Genomic DNA, 27,766 nt, shown 5'->3' with positions numbered 1-27,766 from the left:
TCTGATTCAGAAAAGTGTCACCGATGAAGTTATAGAAGAAAAAAAAATCACTCAATCTTTTTTCGACAAGTACCATTTGGTCTCATTTCTTTCCACACCGCCACACCGTACATCTCCTTAATGTTACTCTTCATGTGGCTGCGAATGCCTGTGGCAGAATGAGTGTGAAGTGCTTGCAAATCTTGCAAGAGTTCTGTTCCCAGCTAATGTTACCGTGGTGGATGCTGGAGGCTGCGAATGCGTCAAAGAGCACTTAAAACATGCTCAGCCACATTTCTGATCCCTCACCATGCCTCGCTACCCCCCCCCCTCCTCCCTCCTCTCCCGCCTGCCTCCATCAACCCCCATCCTTCTCCATCCCCCCACGTTCCCCAAGGAAGAAAACTGCATGGGCAACATCTGGCTGAGTTTATGAGAAAGAGGGAGAGAATTGGTAGACCTTGAAAACTTGGGTGAATTCTTTCTTGGGCAGTGCAAGAGTCTATTGTTGTAGTTGCCATTAGTAACGGGGGGGTACTTTTGGAAAAACGCATTGTTTCACTTAAATATACCAACAACAGTGTCGATGTCGACGTGCTGATTATTGTCTTTTTGATAAAAACACAGGTTGCAGTTCTAGTGAAAACAACTTTTATTTAAACAAGAGAAACCAGCTGACCACTGCAAAACACTGTGGAACCATTGAGGGATGAATACTGTTATCCCCCAAACTTTCACAGTCCTCACAAACATGAGAGCAGCCTGACACCACACACACACACACATGCGCACACACACACACACACACACACTTTACCAAAATGTAAATGTTACGTAAGGACAAAATAGAAACACCGTTATACTGTTCAACCCAAAAACACCACCGTCTGGACTCATCATCTTCCAGTGCGGTGAAAAAAGTAATGACGCAGTGCTTTAAAATGCAAGTTGCTTCATAACAAAACAGACTCGCCACCCAGATTCCCAGGATCAACAAATAGACAACAAAATAATACACTGCGTAATAAGTTACACAAAGCTGTCGAAACGTAAAAAAAAAAGAAAAAAGAAAGAATAGTGGCACTCAAAACCGTTTTGGATGTAGAAAAGCTAACAACATGATATTGGTTCATTAAACAAATGCACAGCAGGCTAAAAGAACACAAGGAGAAAGGTATAAACAGACCGTTCTTATAGTAAGCCGGCTGATTGGAGGTCAGCCGTGACTCCTTCCTTGTTAAAAAGGGTCCTGATTTTGGAGAAGGTGTAAGCTGATCCTCAAACTGTTTTGATGGGGCACCTTTAAGCCCAAATTTGCCTTTTTCTTGTTGATCTCTCAGCACAAAAACAGAAGATTGTCAAAGAAATGAGTAATTGGGACGATTTCCCGGGTAGCCCGAATGATTCAGACGCGGCCCCATTTCGGTAATTTGTTTCGGCGGGCAGAGTTGTCTCCTTTGGCACGGTACATTGAGAAGGTTTCTGTGGATTGTGCATTTTTTGAGGTCCATGTTGTTATATTTGCAAAAGTCTGATATTTAGCTGCAGAAGTACACACATTCATAAACCAGTCCAGGGCCAGCATGGGTTTCCGACCATCCACCGACGCGGCTCAGCCACACCAGTAGTCGACGGCGGTGGAGTGATTGCCACTTGATGCGAAGCCAGGACTCCGTAGCACCGCAGCACTGCAAATTGAATCTCGCTCGCAGTCTATTGAAAACAGCTAGGGAAATGAAGGCCGCTTGCCAATGCCTTGTAGCTCCACACGGATAACAGATGGGCCTGTGAGGGACATTCAACCACCCTGAGATGGCCATTGCATTTTTCATCGGAGGTGGCGTTCATCGGTGAGATGGTATGATCTCCGACAGGCTGAACGCTGAGCTTGTCCATATATGAAGTCCTCTCTGTATGTCAGGTGATCATCATGGTGGGAATTGTAGGCTGGCTGAGTGTGCAGTGCCTGCAGTCGAAGCACAGGAGCCTCTTGGTTACCTGGATCTTACAGCAGCTGTGGAAAAAAAAAGAACAAATAATTAGTATGAGAGATCAATGACAAAAAAGGAAAGCAAAGGGCTGATCTTCAAAGGTATATGAAGATGCATCAGCTACTAATGGATCTTAGTTTCTTAAGGTTGGTAGTTCTCAAACCCATTGTAGCTGTTTTTGGTTTCTCAGCTTTAAGATGACCGTTTTATTACTCTAACTCTCTGGTCATCCCCCAAAAGTCCTTAAGAATGCTCTAAATGCAGTTGGCAGCAGAGCAAACATCAAGTGCTCATTAATAAGTTAAAAAGTGTCCGTTATTCAGGTTGCACAGCAGTCAGCAACCACTCACTTCTTTCCTTTGGGTTTGGTTGTGAAAAAAAGAAACAATGATGTATGTCTAGCTCGCTGGTGGCGCCTCATTGGCTGAGCAAACAGGCCTCTAACTAACTACCAATCACTGAAAACATTACCATCAGTCACTCAGGGGGAAAAGTGATATAACTTTAATACAGACGGCAAGAGACGTTTGATGGAGATGATTTGGCCTGAGTAATAACCCAGAACCCTTGAATGTAAGGGAATTACCCGTGTTTAGTGGTAGTAGTGGTAGTTAGGTTAGTGCATTGTGTACAAAGTGGAATGCCAAGTGGTATAGAAAGTGTCCAACTCTGCAGGGCTGCTCACACTCTTCCTGTCTCTCTCTGATTGGCTGCGAGGCAGAGAAGGACCATCCATTACAGCCGGGAGTAAATAAACAAGCACAGCAATTAAAGTGCCATCATTTGTTATGCAACGTGATTCGTGTGTGTGTGTGTGTGTGTGTGTGTGCGTGTCTGTATGTACACAAACCTGCTCACATTTGAGTGTGACCAAATGTGTGTCCACGCATGAACATGCTTGTGTGGGAATTTTTGGATCTGTGTTGGTCGCCGTTCTCAGGTTTCTTCAACGCCGTCTGCACTTAAATTAATGATTTTAGGGCCAGAGAATCAACAAATATGGCCCCTGGCAGGGCATAATGGAGAGATCGACCTGCCTGTGGATGTGTTTGAGGACCGCTCCTCTTTCTTCTCTCTCAACACCTCACTACCGGCGCACAACAGACGCATTCACTACACAAACTCACGTGTGACGCCTGTGTTCGTGTGGGTAATGAGGAAGTGTGTGTCGCTATGTGGTCATGAAAGTGTGTACGCTTATCGGCCTATGATTATTTTACATGTCAGCATGTTGTGACAGATTGTTAAAATCAAATGGAATTGTAGGTTCCTTGGTATCATTTTTGCATTTGTAGTAGTAGCTTATTCTTCAGAAACATGTGACGGAGCAACGCATATTATATCAGCCATGAAAGCGATGGATAAGTTCAAGAGCTCAAAGGGCTCCGACAGGCTGATTGAAGCCCTTTCAGCCTAAAGGTCATTGTACACAATGTCTCTTCATCATCAGCTGCTAAAAGCTACAAAACCAGGCAGTTACACATACTGTATACTGCAATGCACAGAGAGAACATTTTGCATAAACTCTAGCTGGGACGAGGAAGCACTTGGGGCTTTTTCAGTATCCGAGTCCAAACAAAGCTTTGTAATGTGACTGAAAATAAAAGCATGCACATTTGACACAGAGTAGAAAAAAAACAAACACATGGAGGTTCCATTCATCTTCCAGACACTACTGGTGTGCAGCCGTTTGGCTGCAGGAGGACTGCAAGACGAGGAATGTGATGAATTGCACTGTGATATTCAAATCGCAACGTGGATCTTAACAGGAACAGCTCATGATAAAACAATACATTAACATTCAATCCAACAGATCAGATACAGGCCTCCCATTGTTAAATCTAGCCACTTCACCGGAAGTAAGTCTAGAGGGGGGGGGGGGGGGTGGTGGGGGTGGATTCACACGTTTGAATGTTCTTTTGAGCTTGGTTTTCATATCACAACTGGGTGCACTGCAAATTTGTTGTCCATTGCAACAAATTTGTACAATTTCTCTCTCACTAGCCATCATCTGCTTCTAACTCCAATCAGTCATTCCTATCGTCTACTCCCTGCCTAACCCTCGTCCTCCTTCGCTCCACTTCACTCTCCGCGTGCTTGATGATGGGATCAGACAGGGTGACCATGTTCTCATATTAATACTGGTTTAGCCTCAGTCTGGAGGTAGGAAAATTATTTACTTTACCATATTTGCAAATGCCCCCTGAAAAAACTGAGGTCTTCTACTGTCTGGTATCCATGTGTTATTCAAACAATGTTCATTTTGTGACCAGTGTTGTTTATCCATGCATCCACAACATAGCATATTGAAGTACTTTCAAGTGGATAGGAAATTCCAAATTAGCATGAGTTGTCTATTTATTTATAGTCTATTTTATTAGATCACAGCAATTCTCCCAAAACCTATACTAGTCTGTCCTTCCGTTTGACTGTTTGTCTTTGTCTTGAGGATTGGGTATCAAAACCGAGGGTCTGGATGTGAGCAGCTGAACCCCTTCATGTCTTTAAGTGCTACGAACGTAAACTGCGTGTTGAATGGATCCGCGCTGAATATAAAGACCACCAATGTTAAAGTGCTGCTCTTTCACTCTTAAATGACGCTGGTTGGTGTCCTTTGACTCCTAAAGACATAATGAGAACCTTACCAAATTAGATTCTGAGTAACCCCACTCTACCAAGAGGGGTGACATGTGGTTGAAAAACAGGGAAACAGAAGTGGCATCTCACTGTTCTGTCGACGTAAATACACGTATTTACTTGTTGACATTTGTTGTGAATACATGATATCGCCTGTGGTCACATGCCTAGCATGGAACCACATATGTTGTTTCTGAAGGATGGTCTTTTCAACCGTAGAAAATAAGTGGAAGAAAATACATTTTAATAAAAATGCCCTGCAAGGAAAACCATGAAGAAGAAAACCCCCACTGTTTTGATCATATATCCAATTAATTGTATGTAGCTGTAATGGTGTTTCAATATTCCCATTGATGATGAAAACAACAAAATATTACAGCCTTTCTATATTAATCTATTACAATGCAGTGGTCCGGTTCCAATGAAATCATTTCAGGTGAAATTTTCCTATGACCGAAACACTTTTTCATTCATCATATATAAAAAAAAATGTTTAAAAGGGAGCATGTATGTATGCATACCCTTCCATTCATTTTAAACCACCGCCAAGAAACCTTAAAAATAAGGACTACATCAAGCGATCCCGGGAAGAGGGAACATCTCCGCGGCAACAATTGCTTCAAGAGCTCACCCTTTCTTCCCAAATTTCTCCTTTTTTTCCTCTTTCTTTTTTTATGCAGCCTGACTTTTACAACTTCCTCCTGGTTGGGACTGCAGCTCTAACCCAAACAAAACTCAATTTTTTAGTTATTGGCCCTCATGGCATGTAATGGAGAATCAAGCTAATTATCCCTACAGCTGTTTTCACTTGCTTTTTATGTAAGCAATACCTGGCTGATCCAGAGAGCAACAGTGAGGCCCTTCTTAACGCTCCAGGCCTCCAGGCCGGCTGGAATTAGGGAGCAAAATGCCAGGTTTTCCTCCCCCCGATGCTGGCTGTGTGTATCCCTGCACCAATTTCGCAGACAACCCAGCCTGACACAACCCCCTGCATACCCAAAACATCTCCACTCCCTCATACACCTTTCACAACTCAGCCTTTGAAGTTAAACAAAGCTACTCTTCAGTTGAGATCTGTATGACAAGAGTTGATTTTCCTCCACTGATGGTTCCTGGCAATTAATGAAGGAGGTGAACGACAGTAGGGTGGGGCTCAGATTAACCATCTCCTGCTGTCAAAAAACTAGAAAGAGAGAGAGAGAGCAAAAAAAGAAAAAGGAGGGAAAGAAAGAGAGGGAGTAAAGAGTGAAGGAAAACAATCCCTCAAAGACTAATTACATAATTTCCTTCATATGAGCAAACACATGGTGTGTGAAAGCAAGTGTGAGCAAGCCTTACAGATGCCAGGCCAGGAGGTGCTGAGGAGACTTACGGACACAGCCGGCAACCGCTCTCAAGTTATGAGCAGCCACTATTTAAAAAGCACTGAGCCAGATCTTAGAAGCTTCTTTATTTGTACCTTTTGTTCTTTTGTGGGATGCATATCCAAAATGTTTGATCCCTTCCCTTCGCCAGCCAGCTTAGGGTAATATGACTCAACTAATACTGGTGAAACGTTTGCCTCACCGTAGATCATTCCTCTGCAGCAGCCAGAAAATCTGTTCAATACAAACACCACTAGATGGAGTTGGAAAAAGAAAAGGTATATGAAATTCATTAAACTCCCATGGAGCTATGAGTCAGGCCCTGCATGTTTCATATATACATGTGATTCAAGCTATAACTGAGCTTGGAACACTGCTCCACTAGCGTGCACCGTCTCTTTGTGCCGCCTCAAATTGACATCTGTTTTAGAAAGAACAGAGATGAAGAAAGACACAGAGGTCCACTCGTAGCAAATTTAAAACTTCTATTATTTAGTAACGTCTGTGCCAGCATCAAAAAGTAAAAGAGTAATCCCTCCCTTGAACTCTCTCCCTCTCCCTCCTCTTTGTTTCTAATCCTGTGAGGAATGATAGAGGGCTCTCTGTGAAATGGCGATGAGTTTTCGGAGTCCGTTCAAGGTTTTCCAATGTACAAATGACACGGGTGGGATCTGCAGAGCCCACCTCCTAATGTTGCACACGTAGACACAAGCAGCCTAGCGAACACAAATGCATATCCGTTGTTGCAATTCAAGCACAAAAAGAAAAGGCCCAAGCACTGGAGAGTGAGTCGGAAAGCGTGTCACCACTGTGACAACTTGTAATATTCATTTTTTACTTGGTGGGAATAAAAAACGTTGTTCCTTGAAGTCAAAATTTTTTCATGCAAGTCAAATATATGTTTGCGCAACAACATAAAAAGTTGCATGAACTTCTTCTCTCCTTGTCATCCCCAGCTCTGTCTCTCCTGATCTGTCTCTCTGTCAAGCTTATTTTTGCCTCATCACAGTACTTTTTCTCTCTTATGACTGGCATCGTTCATATTATTTGGAGAAATGTTGAAGAACGGGTGTGAAACAGCTGCATGTGTGTCAAAGTCTCTCTGTGTGTATGGCTGTGTTTACAATCCACCTTTGCACACATTTGTCCTTGCAAGAACAGCTCAGGGCCCTCGGAGAACTTACATCCCGTAACAACACCTCGGACTGGAGCACCAGAACCACCATCACAAGGCAGGCCGAAGAGCACGGGACGGGCTTGCATCCTGACACCAGCGCAGGCCCAGCCAGACGGGGGAGACAAGTGAAACCCAAGCCCACATTAAAGCACCTCCATCAGGTATGAGATCAGTGGAGGCCTCCATGCTCTCACTGTCTGCGGGGGTCCGGGCCTCTGAGGCCCTATCTCACCTCCATCTGGAAAGAGAATCTGAGGGTAGTCCGATGGTTTCGATAAGAGGAAATCCCGACTGACACGGTAACAGCCTCTCACCCCCATTTACAAAAATCGGAGTGGATGCAAGTCTAGATGTGATGCACTCTCATACGGGTAAGGGAGGGGAGGGTGGATGGGTTGGTGTGTGCGTGTGTGGGGGGGTATAGTTGCATTAATTGTGCTTTGAAGGTTTGACCCAGTACCCTGAAATGCGGGTAGAGGCGCTATGCTTACAGAGTTTATGGTGTAACATGTGCTTATGTCTAACCCCTCTGTGGTGCTTTCTCTGCTCTTTGTGTGTTTAAGGTTCTACACACAGAAATGTGGGAAAAAGGCATGAAAGACATTCATATTTTTATTTTATAAGGAAAGGAATGTTTCCATGCCAGAGATACAGGCAAAAAAGATGGAAAAGACAGACAGGGAGCCAGGCCTTTTCTGCACAAACAGTCATGTTACAAAAACACATGTTTTTTCATCCTAAGCCTTACCTCTCCACTATTTTACTTATTTTACTTTTCATATTTGTGTTTTGTGCATATCATCGCTTCAGCGCTCATTTGAGCAGTGACTCCTTTGCTGTTTTTCAGGGTCCCATTAATGCTCCACACTCCTCTTGATGTCTTCTCAAGCTGAGACCGACTCCACTGACCAATTAGCTCTACTCCCGACCCAACGAGTCCCATGCTTTCTCTCTGCCCACAGATTCAGTTTCCATCAATTTCACTTCCCTCTCTTCTTCCCCTGGTTGTGATTCTACAGTATAAAAAAGTGACTACTAAGAGTGAGCACACACAATTAAAAGAAAACATAACTGCTCTTTATAGTTCATAACTTCCTGCTGAACTGGTGTAAAACACAATTCTAACAAAACCAAAACCTCAATGGTTTGGTTTGGTTAACACAAATCTATTTAAGATTATTTGAACCACCTCATAAGCAAATGAATGTGATCCTTCAGATCTCAATTTGCTGTAAAGGAAAAACGGGCTAACCTTTGCATACAGTATATGTGTGTGATGGTGCACCAATCTGAGCCTGTGTGTGGACTGTCAACACAAATCATTTCTATTCTATTTTTAGGTTAAGATCATTTACACAGATCTGTGTTTGATCACCAAACATTACAGCACCAGCTCATCCAACGTTAATGATCCGTTTATTTAATCATCCATCACACTTGGACCAGGGCAGAAATGATTTTTGTGATTTATTTTTTATTTCATCGTGTGGGCCTTTCTTTTTTCGCAGATTGGGCACCTGCACCAGGCTTTTTTATTTCTTTATTCAACCAAACAGCGTCTGAGAAGAGTGACATCGAACTTGTGGCATTTAATACTATTTAAGTCCGGTTTCAGGAAAAGCCAATCCTGCTGTTGGGCAAGTCTGTTCAGTGCCCCCAGGGTCAGTGGAGCCCCAGGACATGAGACATATAGGATATTCACTGTGGATAAATAGTGATGTTTTCACAATGCCTTGTTGTCTACGTGTGACCTCCACCGTAGTCTGAACTGAGGGCAAAGACCCAGCACTGCAGCCTCAGAACCGAGGGGTTGGTTCTGAGATGGGGATGAGGATGAGAGAGGGCGAAAACCCTCTTAGTAGCTGATAAGAGGGGGAGACAGCTGAAATGTCTGTGCCAGTTATGGTTCCTCAGACTTTTCAGCATGTGGCAAAACCCAGTTGTTTGGAACCGCCTGGACGACACGGTGAGCAGGCCCCACACATGAAACCTAACGGGAGATACTCGTAGAAAGTCACACTGTTTAGTTTCTGGGCAAAAAAAAAAAAAAGAGTACGAAATCCTCATTAGTTTTGACAAAGCAACTCAATGTTTTGTGATATTTGGCAGCAATTGAGCTTCACAGAGACAGTGATGAGGCTTGCTCAACACATTTGGTCTTGCTGTGGGATGAATGGAACCCATATTGATGCACTGGCTTGGAAAAACCTAGGTTATGACAGCCAAAATGTATGATGTGCAGTCCCTAACATGGCATTGATATAAAAAAAATGACCTATGAAAAATAAACTTACTAAAGTGAGTGCAGATTTTCAAAAACTCAAATTTGCAAATATGTTGAGGTTTGTGTGTCAGTGTGTGAAGTTGGATCATTTTGTCTGGGTGGTGCTGGGAATACCAACGGCTTAAGGCCAAAAGAATTCAGGCCTCCCAAGCAAGGTCATGTGCTGATGTTTAGTAGGAGATTTCTCAGGTCACAGGCTGAGACTTTCAACCATCACTCACATTACCACACGTCTTTGAGTAGTTCTGTTTAACTTGCATACCCCACAACTCTCCCCCAGTTTGCAGTAATGACACGTGACAGCTGTCTCAATCCACTTACCTAGCTGAAAGGGAATTCAACCCAAATAGCTGCTAGAAATAAAATGGACAATGCACAGTAGAGATGTGGGAACTCTAGGTACGGTCACTTTTTGGATTTATAAGATATTTCTTTATCACAAGAACAAACCTTTTTTCAAATGCCAATATACTGTGTGTGTATTTCAAAAATGTTTTGGAATAATTCTAGCTTTTAATTTCCCCAAAATTGGGGTGAAAAGGAACAATTCATATTTTTGTCATACTTAAGTGGTTGGACAGAGCACTGAAACCTAAAAGTTAGTTAAATATCCTTTAGGAACTTGATTTGGATTGAGACACAATAGCTAAGTAGGAGGATGTTTCCATGGTTACATAAGCTAGCTGAGTTCTACTACTCACTCTGTTGTGGTCCTTTTGGGTCTGCAGAATGGACCATTAAAAATAGCGTAGTTCACCACAGTAAATCAGCCAATAGAATTGGCAGGACACTGTTTGTGTTACATGGGGGTGTTTTCACAGGTAAAATTGCATTATGTCTCTCCTCACCTGGGCTCTGACACATGTTCAACAGCTCAGATGCACCCGCCCAACCTAACTCACTAATAAGAGGGACAAGGAAGAAAAACAAGCCATCAAGTGCTTTCCTCATCTCTCCATACTATTATTAATGGACAGTCCAAGGTTTCTATGTGTCATTTCTCACATACACCCCAAAAACACCCATGCACTCACACATTCCTAAAGAGGTACAAGTGAGCAACAATAACAGAAAATGTCCTGCGCCTTATTGGATTTTGTCCTAAATCTCTCCCCTAGAAATAGGGGACACATCTGCACATCTGCTCTTTAGTAACAACACTGGCTTTTTGGCTAGCTACAAGCCAATTAAAAAGCTACTGCAGTAAATATTACATATTACGACATTATGTCGACTTACAAGCAGTTTTATATTGCATGTAAAAAGGCAGCAATTGACAAAGACAGAACCAGACAGGGAGGATAAGAGAGAGAGAGCGAACAAGAGACGGAGAGACCGAGACAGACACAGGCAGTGATGTTTAAAAAAAAGAGTGTAATAACAGTGGTTAAGGCCTGCTCTTTCATTGAGTAAATCTGGCCGGGTCTATTTCACACCGTAGGAATCTCCTGTCAACCAGATCAAAGGCTCGTCAAGAGACAAGGCTTGAACAGAGCACAAGGAACAGGTGACAGCTCCAATTCACTGAGGCATTTACACAGACAAATACAATCCCTCCACCACACACACACACACACACACACACAAACACCTTTTTTAATGCCCAGTGTGCAGGTGAACACACGGTGAGATCAGAAAAGCAGAGAGTGACGGCTCCTTTTGTGACTAAATGAGCCTTTGGGGAAGTTTTTCTGAGGAACTACAAGAAAACCATACATCCATCACCCGAGCTTCAAAAACCACTTAAAAAGAGACAATACAGGCTCTACACACATACTAAGTGCATGACAAAATATATTTAGACATTACAAGTATGAACGTGACTATTCACCGTTTAGGTGGAACAATGATGGAACTAACATATGTAGAGTGGACATCTAGGTACGAATGGTATGGGACGCATGTGGGACCCGAGTGCAGCGTTATGATGGATAGATCTAATATAAAGCGGGCCATATCCAGGGGGGGTGAACATAAGGCTATGTCATCACTGGCCCATCTCTCTCCATACCTTCCATCACATTTCACTGCCTCCTATTAACTGCAGGTTGGGGATATTGTAACTCCCACACACAAGGACAGACAAACACACACACACACACACACACACACACACACATGCTTCACACGCAACGGCAGAAAAACAGGCACAGATTTAGCCATAGCGCTCACATGAACCCACTCATTTATTTGCTGTGGTGAGTCCACTCATGAACAAAAATGCATGCACCCATGCACAAAATAACATTTTCACAAAGATAAATTAATCCCGGGTGGTCTCAGACGTAGCAATCGTTCTTCTTGATAAAGGTCTGGTTTAGAAATCCTGCGATCCGGACGGAACACACTGGGTTCAAAATGGATTTATGTAGACCAACTCACTAACACACAGACACATAAAATAAAAGGAAGATCAACGTGAACAGCGAAACAAAGGGACATATAACATGGCTGTGGGGCTTCAAACATCACACACACCACTCTCTCTCCCTTTTCTATTCAGTTCCAGCTTGTATCAAGCTAAGGCGCCATATGTTTAACACGGGAAGGTCCCACCTTAAACATGGCCATTATGACCAATACCTATTGCTGTTTTCATAGAATATGAGAAGATTACACAGCACTATGACAGGCCAATTATGTCCTTCACTAAAGCACACCTCTGTACCAACAACTCTCTAATGATGATGGCTTAAACGTTTTCACCCATGGAGCCCTTTCAGCTGCCCTGGTATTCACGCACAAACATACTCTGCTGGTATGGTTAAATATGCACACATAGGTACACACATTCACAGATGCAGACTGAGTCAAATTGAATCCTTGTGTTAAGTATATAGAGAATCCCTCAGCGCCACAAAGGGCTGTCTGTTTTTGTGCGTGTGAGTGTATGTGTACATCATCCCCACGGGCCAACTTCGCCAATCAGGTCAAGGATTGCTTGGTATTGGGACTGAGGAAGAAAGGGAGGGAGACCGAGACAGGCTAGGAGTGCCAGCCTTCCTCTCACATCTTCCCAACATCCTTCCTCCATCCCCCTCTCCACTCAAGCCTGTGTCACCTCTGACCCAGGTCCAATTCACTACTGTCATTATGCAATTAACACCAATTAAGTCATTTGCCTGAAAGAATGTGTGTGTGTCACTGCATGTATGTACGCGCACGCTCGTGTGTATGTGTGTTAAGTACGTTGATGCGCGTACGTGCGCAAGAAAGACCAATTACAGCAGCACAAGGGAGCCTTTTGGAAGCGGAGAGCACTGCAATCAACCAATCAGCCTTCAGATGGCTTTGACATGAAAAGAGAGTGTGGCCTCTGCTAACCCTGGGGGTCAGCCCCAATTTACTCTATTTACCCACTCAGGAAAGACTCTCTGTGTGTGGAGAAGGAGACACAGCGAAGAGGGGGGGGGGGGGGGGGGGTGATGAATAGGTATGGAAATGTCTAAGTTACTGTTTGGGAGCAAGGGGAGAAAAAGGGAGTGTGGGAGTAGAGGGATGAGGGGCCTTGGGGTTGTTGTGCAGGTGAATTGTAGAAGGGGGAGGCGAGTGGGGGAGTGGGCGAGGTAGGTGCTTAAGTGGAGAGAAGGGGATGTGGGGTGAGGCCTTCAAATTTTGTTTGCAAAGCTAAAAGGCCAGCAGTTGGAGCCCATTTGCTAACAATTTCCCCTAGTTGAGTGGCTCTCTACCCATAGACACACAAACACTCCACACACTTTCCTATTCTGCAGAGAACATATGAGGAATGACAACTTCGCACATGCATGGAGCTGTGAAACAGCGCAATGCTCCATCATGATAATAGGACTGTTTCTGCTAAAGAAAATGTTAATGTTCTGTCACAATATTAAACAAACAATAAGCCCACAGGGGAATTGTTTAAAGGTTCCTGTTTTTCCCAATAAAAAAAGTTGTTGATGACAACCAATGCTAACCGCTCGGAGCATTCAAATACTTTAGATTTAAACGGATCTAGAGCAATGCCGGCTTATTGGGCAGAAGCAGATTTTATTTTAGGGACTTGCCAGCAAATAGATTGAAACATATGTGCTTTTCAGTTTCTGCCACAAAACTTTCAAAATCACTGATCTTATGTGACAGCTGGATTTCAACCGGAATTTACAGACAGGGAACATTAGTTTCCTCGGTTACAGTAGAAAAAGTCACTTATTATGTAGTTCTCCTTACAGAATTAACCAGCCTGCTTGATCAATAGTGCAGCTGTGAGGTCTGGTGCCAGGGCTGGGCTGCAGAGCAGTGAGTAAAATACAACAGGACCAGGCAGCCCTTCATCACACAAAACAACCTCCTGGCTACAGAACAAAGGGAAGGCAGAAAAACCAGAAACAGACAGAGAAACTTAAAGAGAAAATAAAGGAGAAGTAAACACAGATGCTCAGTATTTCCAGTGCTCCTGGTCAATAATATCAGATATCTGTTAAAGGGACACAGGTCATTCTATATTTATTGCGTGTGTGTGTGTGTTTGCATGTGTGTGTGTGTGTGTGTGTGTAAGATGGAGGTAAGGGTGGGGGGGGGGCACACAACTGTCCTGCTGCAGGGGTCTTAGATGCGAACTGTAATCAAGACCACATGACTGTGCTACAGGAAGTCCTCCAGCAAAGGACAGGAAGCAGGAAGAGAAGGACCACATCATTAGTCTCGCTAGTCCCGAACCCCCACAGCCAATAGGAGCCTCAGACACAGTGGGATTGGGCGTGGTTGTTGTGTGTCGACGAGTGAACACATGCACCATACTTTTGCATTGGTGTGTCTGAAGCCCGCGGGCTGATATTAACGACTTATTTGTTTACCGAGTTTATTGAGTCCAGGTTGTGTGCGTTTGGTAGTCCGAGTAGAACTCTAGAGAAGGCTCGGGCATACAGCCAAAAAAACAGAGCTAAATAACTACAACACAGACACCGACACACATGCACACACACACACACACACACACACACACACACACATCTATCCAAAAACCCCACCAACGGCCCTCCTTCCACATTCGCACCGCCCCTTCCCTTTCTGCTCTGCAACCCATCAAGACTAAGGAGGCTAATTTTTGTCGATGGCTTACAGGTGGCCGGTGCAAGGTGAACCACATCCACCCTGCTGTCGACACACACACACACACACACACACACACACACACACCTATATACCTTTAAAACCAACCATTTTATAAACCCAATGCCAAACATCAAAGAGAGAAGCACACCTTAACACACCTCAAAGGCACCAGAGACACATAGTTACGCATGTGTGCACATGCACACACTTACGCATTAAAACATCCAAACTCAAACATATGCACACTCATAAACCTTTAATCATGCTGGATTTCCAACCATGGGTTTGAGGGTCAATTCTAGGCCTGCAACTATCTAATGTTTCCAAAAGCCTTAGAGTGCTTTTTATAAAAAATCTTGCAACAGTTGTTGAAATGTTCAAGTTCCTCTGGGACTTTTCGGGGGAATGGAAAAGGGTCAAAATCCCTATGTTTCAATATTAAACTGAGACTTTGAATCTTATCTTTTAAAGTTGCCTTTTCAAGGTGGACATTCTTCAGCTGACAGAAACTTTTACTCATTTACTGAGTGTGAGGCGACTGTTACAAATGACAGCGATCTAAAGTGGAACGAGGTTCGCTCCGGCTCGAAGCATTGAGCAATTCAGTCCCCACAATTCACCCATTAGCTCGGAAATGTCATCACTCTACGACCTATGCAGATGTCATCTTCATCGACGAGTATTAACACACACACGCACACACATATACAGTTAGACACAATCCTTAGTGTAGCTGAGCTTAATCTTATTTTGTGAGCAGAAAAGTTTCTGTTGGCGAGTCTCCAATCCCAAACACAGTAGATTGTTTTGTTACATTTCTCAGATTATTTAAATGATGCATGTTTTTGATCGTTCATTCCTTCTCACAGGAGTTCCACATTCTTGGATAGCCATCTGTCTCTCTCAGTCATCTTATTAAGGTCAAAAAGCAAGCTGCCAAATTACAAGACCATGCTGAACTCTTACATTTGTTCCAACCAGCGAAGGGTTTGTGTGTTAGTGTACATGTATATGTGTGTGTGTGTGTGTGTGTGTGTACTTCTGCAGAGATTGGATTGCAGCTCTTTGAAGACACGCCGTGGCCTTCATTAAACCCAGTCCGAGGGTCTGGAACAGCTTTCTGGGAATGTGTCGATAGCTTGCACAGACGTACACAGGCGCAAATACGCACACACAGCAGTGCCAGTAAAAATGACCAGCTTTCTTTGAAGCCCGTGTCACTGTGCAAAGTGATAAGATGAAAGCTGATCATCTCCCTCTAAAAACCTTGCAGAGCTTCAAGCAAACTATGCCGACCACCCTGAACCTAAGCGACACGGCCCAACCAGTGCCAAGCTCACTGCTACATGCCGCACTTATCGGTCGCAATCTGATTGGACGGCGATTTTGAGCTGCTACTTGGCAATCGCCGATTAGAAATGGAAAGCTATTCTGAAAAAAGGTCCGGTGGCACACATGAGTTACCGAGCCAACCTCAAGTTAAATGGGTGAGACTGAAGGAATTGAGTTGTTTTAAACCATTTAAAGAATATGATTCAGTCTCAGAATTCACAGCTCTGAGAAACTCCATTAAAAAACGTTGTAGGCTTTAACTTATCTTCATGAGAATGACACACAGCAAACTGATAAGAAAGTAAACCACATTCTCAATTTACTCTTCCTGACAACACACACAGCTGTCTCAGACTGCGACAGACTCGATCCAACATCTTCGGGACAGCCCAGTAACCTTTGAAGAGCCTGACAATAGAACGTGTGCAATCCTGGCTCAAAGCTGGTTCGTTAACTCTGTCTCTCTTTTGGTATACAAAACACACAAACAGAAACAAACACGCAAATGAGAAACAGGACAAAGGGGAACGGCAAAAAGACAAGAGAGAAAAAATATAAAAGGCAGTGAAAGTAAGGAGGGCTAATCTGTGTTCCCTCCCTATAATAGCGTGCAGGCAATGATGGCATGATCTACTTGCATGAATTTAATTTTATACAGGCTTATGCCAGCACTTTGATACACCTCTCCATAATTGCCTGTGTACATTTCTGTGCTTATATTTTGTGTTTGTGTGTGTCAGTGCAAGTGTACAATGTTGTCTTGTCTGTCAATCTAGCTCATTATGTCTAATCCCTGGGATGACAACCTCAATCCTCCTTGTCAACCTGGGCTTTTGCAGCAGCACTCAGGCAAGCAGCTGGGTTTAGCACTTGCTCACTCTTACACCACACACACACACACACACACACACACACACACACACACACACACACACACACACACACACACACACACACACACACACACACACACAGATACTTGTCAGGTAAGACCAAAGCGAATCAAAAAGAGAAGAAAGCATTTTTGCTTGGCAAGAAAAGCAAACATCTATCCCGCATCTGTACATGTGTGTGAGAATGTGAGAGGGAAAGGGGAGAAGGAGTGACAGCCACAGAGGCAGAGAGACAGACACACACACACACACACTTCAGAGACAAAGAAAGAGGAAATCAAGCAACACTTCCTGTGTTTAGAAATTCAAAACTGCCACAAAGCGATGATAGAGATTGACTACAAGGGGGCTTACACTTAAGAGCAAAGCATCTAAAACCCACATACATATCTATAGCTATTCATTATTCTATTGACTCCCCCTTGTTCTTTCCATCCCTGCTCTCTTCCTCTCTCCATTTCTTTGACCAAAGGGAAATCTAAGAAATGTCCACAAAACATCTTTAACCAGTTATTAATCCTGTTTTGCCATGAAAAAGTCACAGTGTGTTGCCTGATTCCTACCCCCCACCCAGGCACCCCCCCCCCCACACACACACAAAGACAAAGGGAGACCTCATGCATGCAGACATACAAACATGCACTGACTTAAAGCTAAGGATCAAAACCCATCCAAAACCTAATACTTTGTCCAAAATACTCAAAATTGAATAAGCCTTTCCCATCGCTCTCCAAAGCCTGTGATGATAGTGTGTGTGTATGTGTGTGTGTCTGTGGGGCTGGACATACCATTTGGCAGCAGCAACTCAGATCAGGCAACCCCTTTGGCAATTATTGGCCCCTGTTGACCCGTGGCATTGAGAGGAAATACTCTCAGTAGGTGGCGTCAGTACATGTGTGTTACTCTTCAAACCCTCCCAGAAGATCAATGAGGCCTATCACCAGGAAAAAGATGCCGACCAGTGTGTTTGAACGTAATTGGTGCAGAGAGGCAGTATTTTGTTGAGATTTGTAACAACCAAAATTGTTCAAATTTATTTAGAACATTCAGAGGGGGCAAATGGAAACAGGAATTGGAAAATCGAGAAACTCGATCACCGGCAACTCTAGGCCACGTGTCCTTGGGCAAGACAATTATCCCCAAATTAGGGATATATGAATATATATATAAGATATGAATATTACTTAGTCCTGGTAGGGTTGGTGGAACCTTACATGGTAGCTCCTGCCATCAGTGTATGTAACATTAAAGAACTTTAAGTGGTCAGAAGACTAGAAAAGCGCCATTCCTGTACGTATACTTTTACGGTTTACGTGTACACACACACACACACACACAGAAACAAATGATGGCTAAGCCAAGTTATTACCTGAGCAAACAGAGTTAGCCTGACTGTAACACCTGCTGTGAGACACTCCAGCTCCAGACACAAAGCCTTTCGTTACAACAGGTGGACTGACAGTCAGATACAGTTTTGAAACACACACACACACACACACTCTTTACACGCAAAGGCTGTGTAGGAGAAATAACTACGTGCATATGTAATTAGAAGGCAAAACAAAGCAAACACATGTTTGGGTCGTGTCCTACGGCCTATACTTGAGTTTATTTGCACTGAAGTGCGTGAGGCACAGCTAAGCCACTGTCTTTGGTGCTGCTAAACACATGGTGTCATGCTGGCACAGCAGGAGGTCAAAGCCGGACACGGATGATAACATTCACATGTTTGCGGTATGTAAATGTGTCAGTATAGTTGGCCTGGGAATACCATCAACCAAAAAACAATAAATACTGTAAAGAACAGATTGACTGGGCAGTGATTGTTTAGATTTTCTTTTCGATTTTTCTTTCCGCGTTGGACCCAATATATGCATAACTGCACACACACCCATTCCCACATGATGGTTTTCCATGACAGCATTCAAGTTTTATTGCTTATGAGCTCTTGCTAATAAGGAGCTCAGTTTCACAGCTAATATGTATGTCACATCTTGCATGTTCACCAATTCTTACTCTGAAATATGTCTGAAGACATCTTAAACAGAAAATTCCAATAACTTTGAGCTCACATTATCGGTCGCCAACACAAATCCATCATAGGAAACTAATGTCAAACCCAACAATGAGAACTACCTCTGACTCACCTGTTATTGAATATGTGTTGAATAATAACCCTGCACAGCCATCATTCACACGGAGAGATAACAGCAGAGAAAGAAAAAGAAAGGGAAGGAGGAGTTAGAAACAAAGAATGTAGAGACGAAGGCTGAGAAATTAAATTGAGACGCAGAAGAGAAAGACAGATTGCATTCGCTCTGGTATGCCATCTTTACAATCTGTCTTTGAGAGAGCTAGTGAAATTGAACTCAGGTGTAGTGTGATGCCGAAAAAACCCATTTCCCCATTAGGGCTATGGATTCCTGCATAAACAAATTATACAAATACCTTCTCTATAAAAGAGCGGGTGAGTTTTCTCTAACTGTGTAGTGAAACATGAGCAGGGTCTTGTTTATGTGGGTCGGCAGAATGTTTACATTGTCCTCCGCTCCCATCCCTCAGATGGAGAGAATGCCTGGACTCCGGCAGCTTTGCTCCTGTCACACTACCTGTCTGTCTTTGGGATTTCTGTTATGGAGAACATGTGCTCGGTCTTAGTGTGTGTGTGTGTGTGTGTGTGTGTGTGAGTGGGGAATACCAACCAGCGTTCTGTCCTCAATAGAACCAACGTAACAACTCAAGACTGATGAGTTTGAGGATGGATGCCAAGAAGGAGAGTAAAAACGATGCCTAATGGCCATTACTTCATGCTGCCTGTAATTATAACTCTTCTACGTAACATCACTCACTGGGCACACACACGCATTACAAGCGTTTCTTTGTCTTTCTGACTAACCTTTAATTTATGCAGAAACTGTTCTAATCTCAGCAACATTTTGCTCCACCTGATAGCTAACCAAAAGATGGAACTTGCCCTATCAATCTGTTTTTCATAAAGATGATGGGACTGATCACTCATGAGTTTTGTCTTTCCGCGTTTAACTGCATTGGCCAGGAAGACGAGCACCGTGTGCATGGTCGAGCCAGAGTACAAGGGATAAATTGGTAAATACAATATTTGATCAAAACATGCATCATTTTATCATTTTTTTGTGGAACGCTAATGTCTTCTGGCGAGCTGGTGCTGGCAACCCTGCCCACACTATTCCCGCCCCACGCACCTCGTTTGCCATGGCAAGCGAGTTAATTTTGATCTCGACAGTTCTGGTCTGATCGCGGCATAACGCTAGAGCCCTAGCAGAACCCACATATCCAGGCGAGTCTACCCAAAGAAAGTGGGGATTCCAGCCAACAACCTTGAAGTCATAAGATCCCCTTTCTTAACTTGAGCCTTTTTGTCTAATTATGAGTTCATAGAAACAACAGTACCATGTAAATGTATTGAAATCAAGCCAAACATCCATAACAGTAACCACAAAATGGTCAGACACAACATTCAGTGGCCTGATTCATAATTCTGATGCCTGGAATGAATGCACAGTAAACTGTGATGCTGTTCTGAGACCAGTAGGAGGAGGACCACCCAGTAGTGGAGCTAATCCTATAGCTGCAGGGTTGAAACATTGCTGCGTGCATAGTCTGACAGACTAGGCCACTCCTGGATAGGATATTAGAGAGGGGCAAACGTACAATGGCATCTATTGATGAGTGCTGTTTCATCCTGCCACGCTCTACTCTGCTTTGATGAGAAAGAGTCATCAAGTGGGTCCGTCCTGGTCGGTCACCTCTCATTCCCACCCTCGGCCAGCTGGTGTACAGCTCAACAATAGTTTGGATAGGAGGTAGGTGATAGTCTTTAACAACACAGTTAATATGATTCATCTGAGAAGCCTTTAGAATCAAATCATACAGCCAATAGTCAAATACAATACACCTAAATAATTCGAGGGGAGGGAGAAAAACGATTGCGCTGTAATATACTGCAGTACTGTACCATATCGCACTGTATTCCATTACATTGTCCTTTACATTTGACTTGTTTATTTTTATTTGATTTGGTTGTGTACCATTTGGGTTGTTGCTTTCTGTCATTAATGTCATTAATAAAATAAAATAGAAGGATAAGAAGCATCTGGTGACGTGATACAAATAACAGCAGGTATCTATCTAGACTGTTGCTGCTGCTGCATTGAGCATAATCACAATCAAGCAAAACTGGCATCAAATATTTGGTCCGATTTTTTTAATGGGTGCTCATTGTTCTGATCCAAAATTATACCCATGAAAAAGATTGACAACTGTAAACATTTCTTGCCTTTAAGGGTGGTGACCTCAGAGAGGGGAGAAACAGAGAGGGGAGGGTCTCCCCTGCAAGTTTCTGGATGGAATCTTACTGGGATCTTAAATAAAAGTAATTAAATCAAATGTATTGTGAATAGGACATGGTGATGCAGTCTCCTGAGTTGCAGAGACTTGAATGAGAAGCCTATGGGCACCACAGGGGAAAGTTGATGAAAGCAACAACCGACCAGAGCAAATCAAGCTTGTTTTGATTCCCACAGAAATTGAAGCGCAGAGTTGTTTACTGCTCCACTAATGGAGTGGGGGAATTGTTTCCCCTGAAAATACAGGACTACCAATCAGTCCTGAGTGTATGTGTTGTATTAAAATAGTTTCAACAACGCACAAACACACGCACGCACGCACGCAAAAAGACATTTTCTGTTCCGAGGTTGGGAAACAAGCTGTGCTGTATTGTACTTGACCAATTAGCACCTACGGTTACTGTGGTCTCCGCTTTGAGCGGCGCTGGTTTGCCAGAGTCAAAGAGAAGGCCCGCTGCTGGTTTTGGGTTAGTCCATCAAAACAGACTCATATCAAACACAGAGCCAGTGGCACAAGATATAGAGATGAAGCGAGAGAAGAAAAGACACGTGACAGAGATGCACTAGTTGTTTATCCCTAGGCTCCTTGCCCAATCAGAACACATTCCAATGAGAATTCTCTCCAGACCCAAACAACTACAAGAAATAAGACACAACACACACGCACATAATGTGACTCGACACACAGCAGCATCTGAACGAAGCTCTTGACCCAGAGATTCTGTCTTCAATCTATTGCCATTTCCATCCCTGCACTGTATGTGTCTGTGTGCATGACGGTGTGTCTTGCTGGGTTGGTTGAGTACATAGACTTCTTTTGGTCCGTAGTAATAAGAGTCTGACATGCAAGGTAACAAGGATGCAGGGATTTGTCCGTGTGAGCGTGTGCATACACAAACAAGTCTGTTCCTGCCTGCTTACAGTATATGTGTGTGCATATGCTTGCATTTGTGTCTTTTCCAGTGTGTGTACAGGGTTGCATGAGAGAGTGTGGTTGTATAGATCCCCTCTTGGCAGCGGCAGTGTAAGCTGAGGAGGGTCTTACACAGGCTTTAATCCTGTGCTGAATGTCATCGTACAAGTGCAGCTTTTCCCGAGGCCCAGATAAGAGAGAAAGAGAAGGAGAGTGAGTTCTAATGCACATGTGCGAGCTATATGTAAGTGAGAATAAGTGCACACATGTATGAAAGACACACTTGTAGAGAAGCCTGAACCGTTGGTTTGATGACAAGGATTATAGCAATGACATATAGTGAGTTGTGGGGGACAGACAGAGCAGCGGTAATCTGCTTGTCTAGTGATCTAGTGACAGAGAGAGAGAGGCCACTCTTGCATCCAATTCTAAGGTTTCACTGGAAAACACAACCTGGCTGAAAGCTACTCACAAGCAGGGCTGTGTTGGAATAACTTTCATTCAGGCCGGGGGTTTATACACTTTTTTTCAGCATGGGGCCCAAATGAGAAGTTTATTTTGTAGCCCCAACACTCAGGGGCTTTGAAACATTTTACTGCCCCTGTCATATGGCTACCCTGCAGCAATAGGCCGGAGAACCATTTTGGGATTTGAAGCCTAAGTTCAACAAACATTACGCAGGTTTGAATGGGTCACTGATATAGAATGTCAGCGGCTTGTATTATGAGGAAAAGAAAGCTATCATAAATAATTACACCGGGAGTCATCGATTATGATAGAAGTGTTGTTCTTCTGACAAATGGCAACGCAGCACATCCAGCTTTTAACAAACTACCCGTCAACGACCTTCTGGAAAGTGTTGTGCTAGCGTGAGAAATAAACGGAGGCCTGCTGTTGAACAAGGCTTGATGAGTGCGCACGTTGAGTGGCAGGCCATCAGATGTCGATGGTATTACAGTAGCTCTGCGATAGTTATAAAGCCTCTTTGCTGACTCTGCACTACGATGAATTTCAACAGAAGGAAACAGGTAAATTCCTGTTAGTTTTCCTCTTCAATCCTACAAGGAGCGCCCGAGAGCAGTTTTGGCCTTTCGAGAATAGGGAAAAGAAAATAGTCAAATTCCTTCTGTTATTACTTATTAAAATACATTAAGTGCTACTTCTCCACCACAGTGTTTCCGTGGGTGTCAATCTTGATCATAAATGTTTGCTCTCCATTTGGTGATCTAGGTGTGTGTGTGTGTGTGTGTGGGCATGTGTGTGAGTGAGCAGTGGTGCTGGAGTTTAAGGCGTCACATTTTCCCGTTTTTTGCAGCATCCTTTAAGACAGTGGTACAATATCAAGTGGTCATGTGTCACATGTAGTAAAGTCAGCAGGTGTGAGTCCCCTAGTTTAAAGGCAGCGCGCCAACACCTCCCATCTCCTCCACAGGCTCGACTGTGATTGGCAGCCTAAGGCTCGGTCCACATGGTAAAAACCTAGTTTGGGGAATAACACAGGAACTACCCAAGACCTGAAGTTTGTGTGCGTGTTAGCGTGGGTGTGTGTGTGTGTGTGTGTGTGTTTACATGTGTGGGACAGAGAAAAATGGAGAGACGAGAGCCCCGGACGTCTGAGGAAAATAACAGGTTTAAAGTCAAAAGGCTTGGATTCCCCCTCTTCTGTCTCCAAATCCACAAACCTCCCTCATTCAGTGCCTCTTTGTGGATGTTCAGACTTTCTCTTTGGGATGTAATCCGTCTTGAACAGGGGTCTGACCTCCACAGCGTCCCACTGAGAGTGAGTGCTCTTATGCACAGGTTTGCTCTATTGCCCTAAAGCATGCACATACAAGCGCACGCAATTTCTTGGCGGTGGCTACCCAGGTGCAAAGTTTCTCCGGAGGGAAGGGCTTTTGTGTGCTGCCATCTCAATAAGCTCACAAAACACCCTTATAATCCTACCAATCTCTCGCTCCCTTTCTCTCTTTCGCTTGATCTTTATTTTACTCCCTCCCTCACACTCTCTCTCACACACACACACACACACACACACACACACACACACACACACACACACCACACAGACACTCTCTCCCACACACTCCCTGCACAGTAAGAACTTGCTTTAGATATTGAAATAGTGAATGTGTTTTCTGATTTGAACCCCCGATATTTGATAGATCCACCACAATGTTAAGATCTGCATTTGTAATCTTCGGTTTCTGTCAGTGAGTCACAAAGTATTTTCTTGTGGCAATGTTATTCGTAAAAGAAATAGAGATAAGGGTAACATAGAGGAGGGAAAGGGAGACAGAGAGAGAGAGAGAGAGAGAGAGAGTTGAAAAATAGCTACAGCTTGAGGTGTATTGATTAATGACTGTGGGCTGGCTGAGCCATTTCTGCAAAGAGAGCAAACTAGAGTTACAGACAGACTGAGTCACACCTGGCATGTTCAGACGGAGAAGGGAAGATTAGGTGGTTTAATAAAACTATTTCAGTTTATGTACATAATGTATCAACATTTGATGATTCAATAATCATAATTTATGTAATGTAATTACATTTCCATGCCATGTAAATGTGCATATACAAACCACATCCAATCGGGATGAAGGCTTTTGTTATGGTACTTGCTGCATGTTAAAGATTATGAACCAGAGCCAGTGAATGTGTGGTCACGAATGAGCAAGCTCTACAGCGTCAATGTCAATTACATACAGGAGAAAGAAAAGTAAGTGCTTATTGTCTGCTGGCAGGCATGTTTGTGCACAAGCTGGAGAGGCAGCACTGGGGTTATATGTTGAATTTGGGATGTCAACTAGACGGTGTAAAATAAAATATTCAAAAGGCTTTGTGTGAAATGCTGTTTGAAATGGCCTCTCTGGTTTAATGTTAACGTATTACTCTAAATTGTCGTAAAAGCTAATACTTATAAATACTATAAATTAAATCCTTTAAAAATATGAAAGAAAAAAAACAAAGGTGATGCTGATTCCAGCGACCATAGGATAATACCCGGTTTGGTTGCGCTTAGATGAGAAAAAGACTTGCAATTTTTGAAAGCATTTTTGGAAGACAGTTCTCTGAATCCCCCGATCATTTCCGCTCTCAAGTGGATAGCAGATATGTTATGGTCAGCTGATATGAGACATAGACAGCCCGATAACGCTACCCTCCATCAACTGGGTTGCACGGACAAAACTTCCTCCAGCCTAATTATTTGCACCTGCACATTAGAGCTGTTGTGTGTGTGGCCATGTCTCAGCGTGTGTAATGAGTGTGTCGTGGGTGGGGAAGAACAGCTTACTAAGACAAACTGCCTTATGATACACACATCAGGTGTGTAACAGTCCTCTCCTGACTATAACTAAAAAGAAAAAAGAAAAAGAAAAAACACAAAAAAAAACAGGAATAAACTTGTCTGCCTCACAATATTGCTAGTCCTTCCTCCCCTACCACCTCCTCCTTCCCCTACCACCTCCTCCTTCCCTACCACCACCTTCTTCCCCTACCACCTCCTCCTTCCCCTACCACCTCCTCCTTCCCCTACCACCACCTCCTTCCCCTACCACCACCTTCTTCCCCTACCACCACCTCCTTCCCCTACCACCTCCTCCTTCCCCTACCACCTCCTCCTTCCCCTACCACCACCTCCTTCCCCTACCACCACCTCCTCTAACTGCTGGGGCTGAAGAAGCATCTCTGGATCCTGTCTGTCCACAGCTTAACGCATCGACAGTGACAAAGCAATCTTCATTCACCTAGTTAAAGGTAATCATTTGCTAAGTTTTAAAAAAGCAATACGTCATTGTAAAATAAATCATGATGTCACAGTTTGACGTCTATTCAAGATGATAAAGGCCCTGATTGCTTTAGCAGCCGCATTTTTGCCCTACATGAAGGAAATGGGTTTTCCAAACACTTAACAATTGTACCGATGAGTAAAAATAGAGTTTTTTAAAATATTTTGTATACAACGACTTCTCCCTTTAGTCTTGGCTCTGTGCTTTGTACACATTAAGATCTACAGAACAATGCACCTTCAAAAGAAAAGGGCTTTTTGAAAAAACAATTCAGGTGTTGTTTTTGGGGATGGACTGAAATAGATCCAACACACAGCACACTCAGATGCTGTTGCTCAGGTGTCGCTGAGTTATCGACTCCTCTCCACTCATGCTCAATCTGGTGGAACAGCCTTTGACCTCATAGACTGATGATGCTGACAGCCGGCTGAGGGATGGCCTCGGTCAGACGCCTCTGCTGACCTGCGAGCTGTGGTTCACCGGTCACCAAAGACATACTGCACAGCATGGCTTAACACATGTGTGAGGAGATACTTACCCAAACATTATCCAAACGCACACACCAGTATGTATCCACACGTGCACAGAATTGCAGATGTAGACAAAAATCATTGTTTTGTATTCTCACCTTCACGTCTAGAAATTCACGTACTAAAAGTTTATTACAGGGGGCGGATATTCCTTCAGGCACCTTGTAAATGTGTGCCATCACCTTTTGGTAATCAATGCGTGGAGATTCAACCTGGCACAAAGATGCAGAAAAAGTAGTAAAGCTCGACCATTTCAGCTTTCGCCAGCAGACTTTTCAAAGACAACCTTAAATCAAATGGCATTTTGTTTAATGTTCAGAGGAATGTAAACAGGGCAAAGACAGACACGTCTGAGTTGTGAACTGCAATCACTGCAATTTTAAAATTGTAGTCAATGAGTGGTGAAGCAATCCCACTCAACATTTTCATGTTCCTTTATTTTTTCTTCAACAAAATCAATTATATTCCCAGTGAGGGTGGTTTTTAAGAAGAAAGGAGAACACAAAGAATATTCAGAAAGCACCCGCGGTCGGATTCTCTGCCTGGTGTTACTGACCTTTACTAGTCTAACACAGAGGAACAAAAGGTCACGAAAGGCAGCAATCTGACACTTCAGTACCAAGGAGAGAGCATGCTAGAGGTTGGATGTTCTAAGTAAACCCATTTTTAATCTGCAGCAACAAAAATACCGTCCTCACTGTCAGCAATTGGACTAGACTATGGATAAAATCAGATGTGCCGCTCATAAAGTTTCACTGTAAACTCAAATACACGTTGCTGAATGATTTTTCCGTAATAAATGCAGATATATATGTTTTACTAGTTCTGTATATTTCCTTTTAAACCGACAGTCTCCTTTGACAAAACCTTTTTTGGTTTGCTTGTTAATAAGTGTTCAATTCAAATAAAGTCACACTATAGAAGAAATTATTTTCAATTATTTTAAAATTCTCCCTCTTACAAAACTTGATTCTAAAATAGTTAATTGGATCTGTTCCTCAACAGACCCAATTTAGCTTTGCAAACACTGTATTTAGTGCACAGGAATAAGCCTTCCTGCTTGCACATTCACACATACACACACACACACACGTACACAAACATATTTCTGTCCCCACTTGGAAAGCCTTTTAACTTTTTTTCGCTTCATTCAGTACAAATAACTTCACGGTGGGATAAAAGCATAATGTTTCCAGAAAACCTCCTCCCCCCCCGACTTTGCTTCATTCTTTTGGCCCCAAATTCTCCGTTAATTTTTCCTCCAACCCCCTTCTCTTGAGCTCTCTGTCCAAAAGGACTTTCTTATTTCATTAGAGGGGGGGACTGGGAGGCCAAGAGGGTAAAAAAAAAACTCTCAACAACCAACAGCAGGACACACACAACCACAATGGAACCATGGCTAACCAATACAAATCCACACCTG

The 27,766-nt window shown here is 43.3% G+C and overlaps 1 protein-coding gene across 2 annotated transcripts in view; it reads right to left on the bottom strand.

Annotated features, from left to right (window-relative positions):
* Nucleotides 1-514: 514 nt before the first annotated feature.
* LOC134102909 (ERC protein 2-like) overlaps nucleotides 515-27,766 on the bottom strand; it is an 88,600-nt gene continuing 61,348 nt past the window's right edge. The window contains exon 9 of one of the 2 annotated variants that reach the window (XM_062564688.1): nucleotides 515-1,993. The gene's annotated coding sequence lies outside the window, so the exon portion shown is untranslated. The remainder of the gene's footprint in view (nucleotides 1,994-27,766) is intronic. The other variant, XM_062564690.1, reaches the window with a different exon arrangement.

Source organism: Pungitius pungitius, chromosome 1, assembly GCF_949316345.1.
Source record: "Pungitius pungitius chromosome 1, fPunPun2.1, whole genome shotgun sequence".
Classification (NCBI taxonomy): domain Eukaryota; kingdom Metazoa; phylum Chordata; class Actinopteri; order Perciformes; family Gasterosteidae; genus Pungitius; species Pungitius pungitius.
This window is presented reverse-complemented; position numbering and strand designations above follow the sequence as displayed.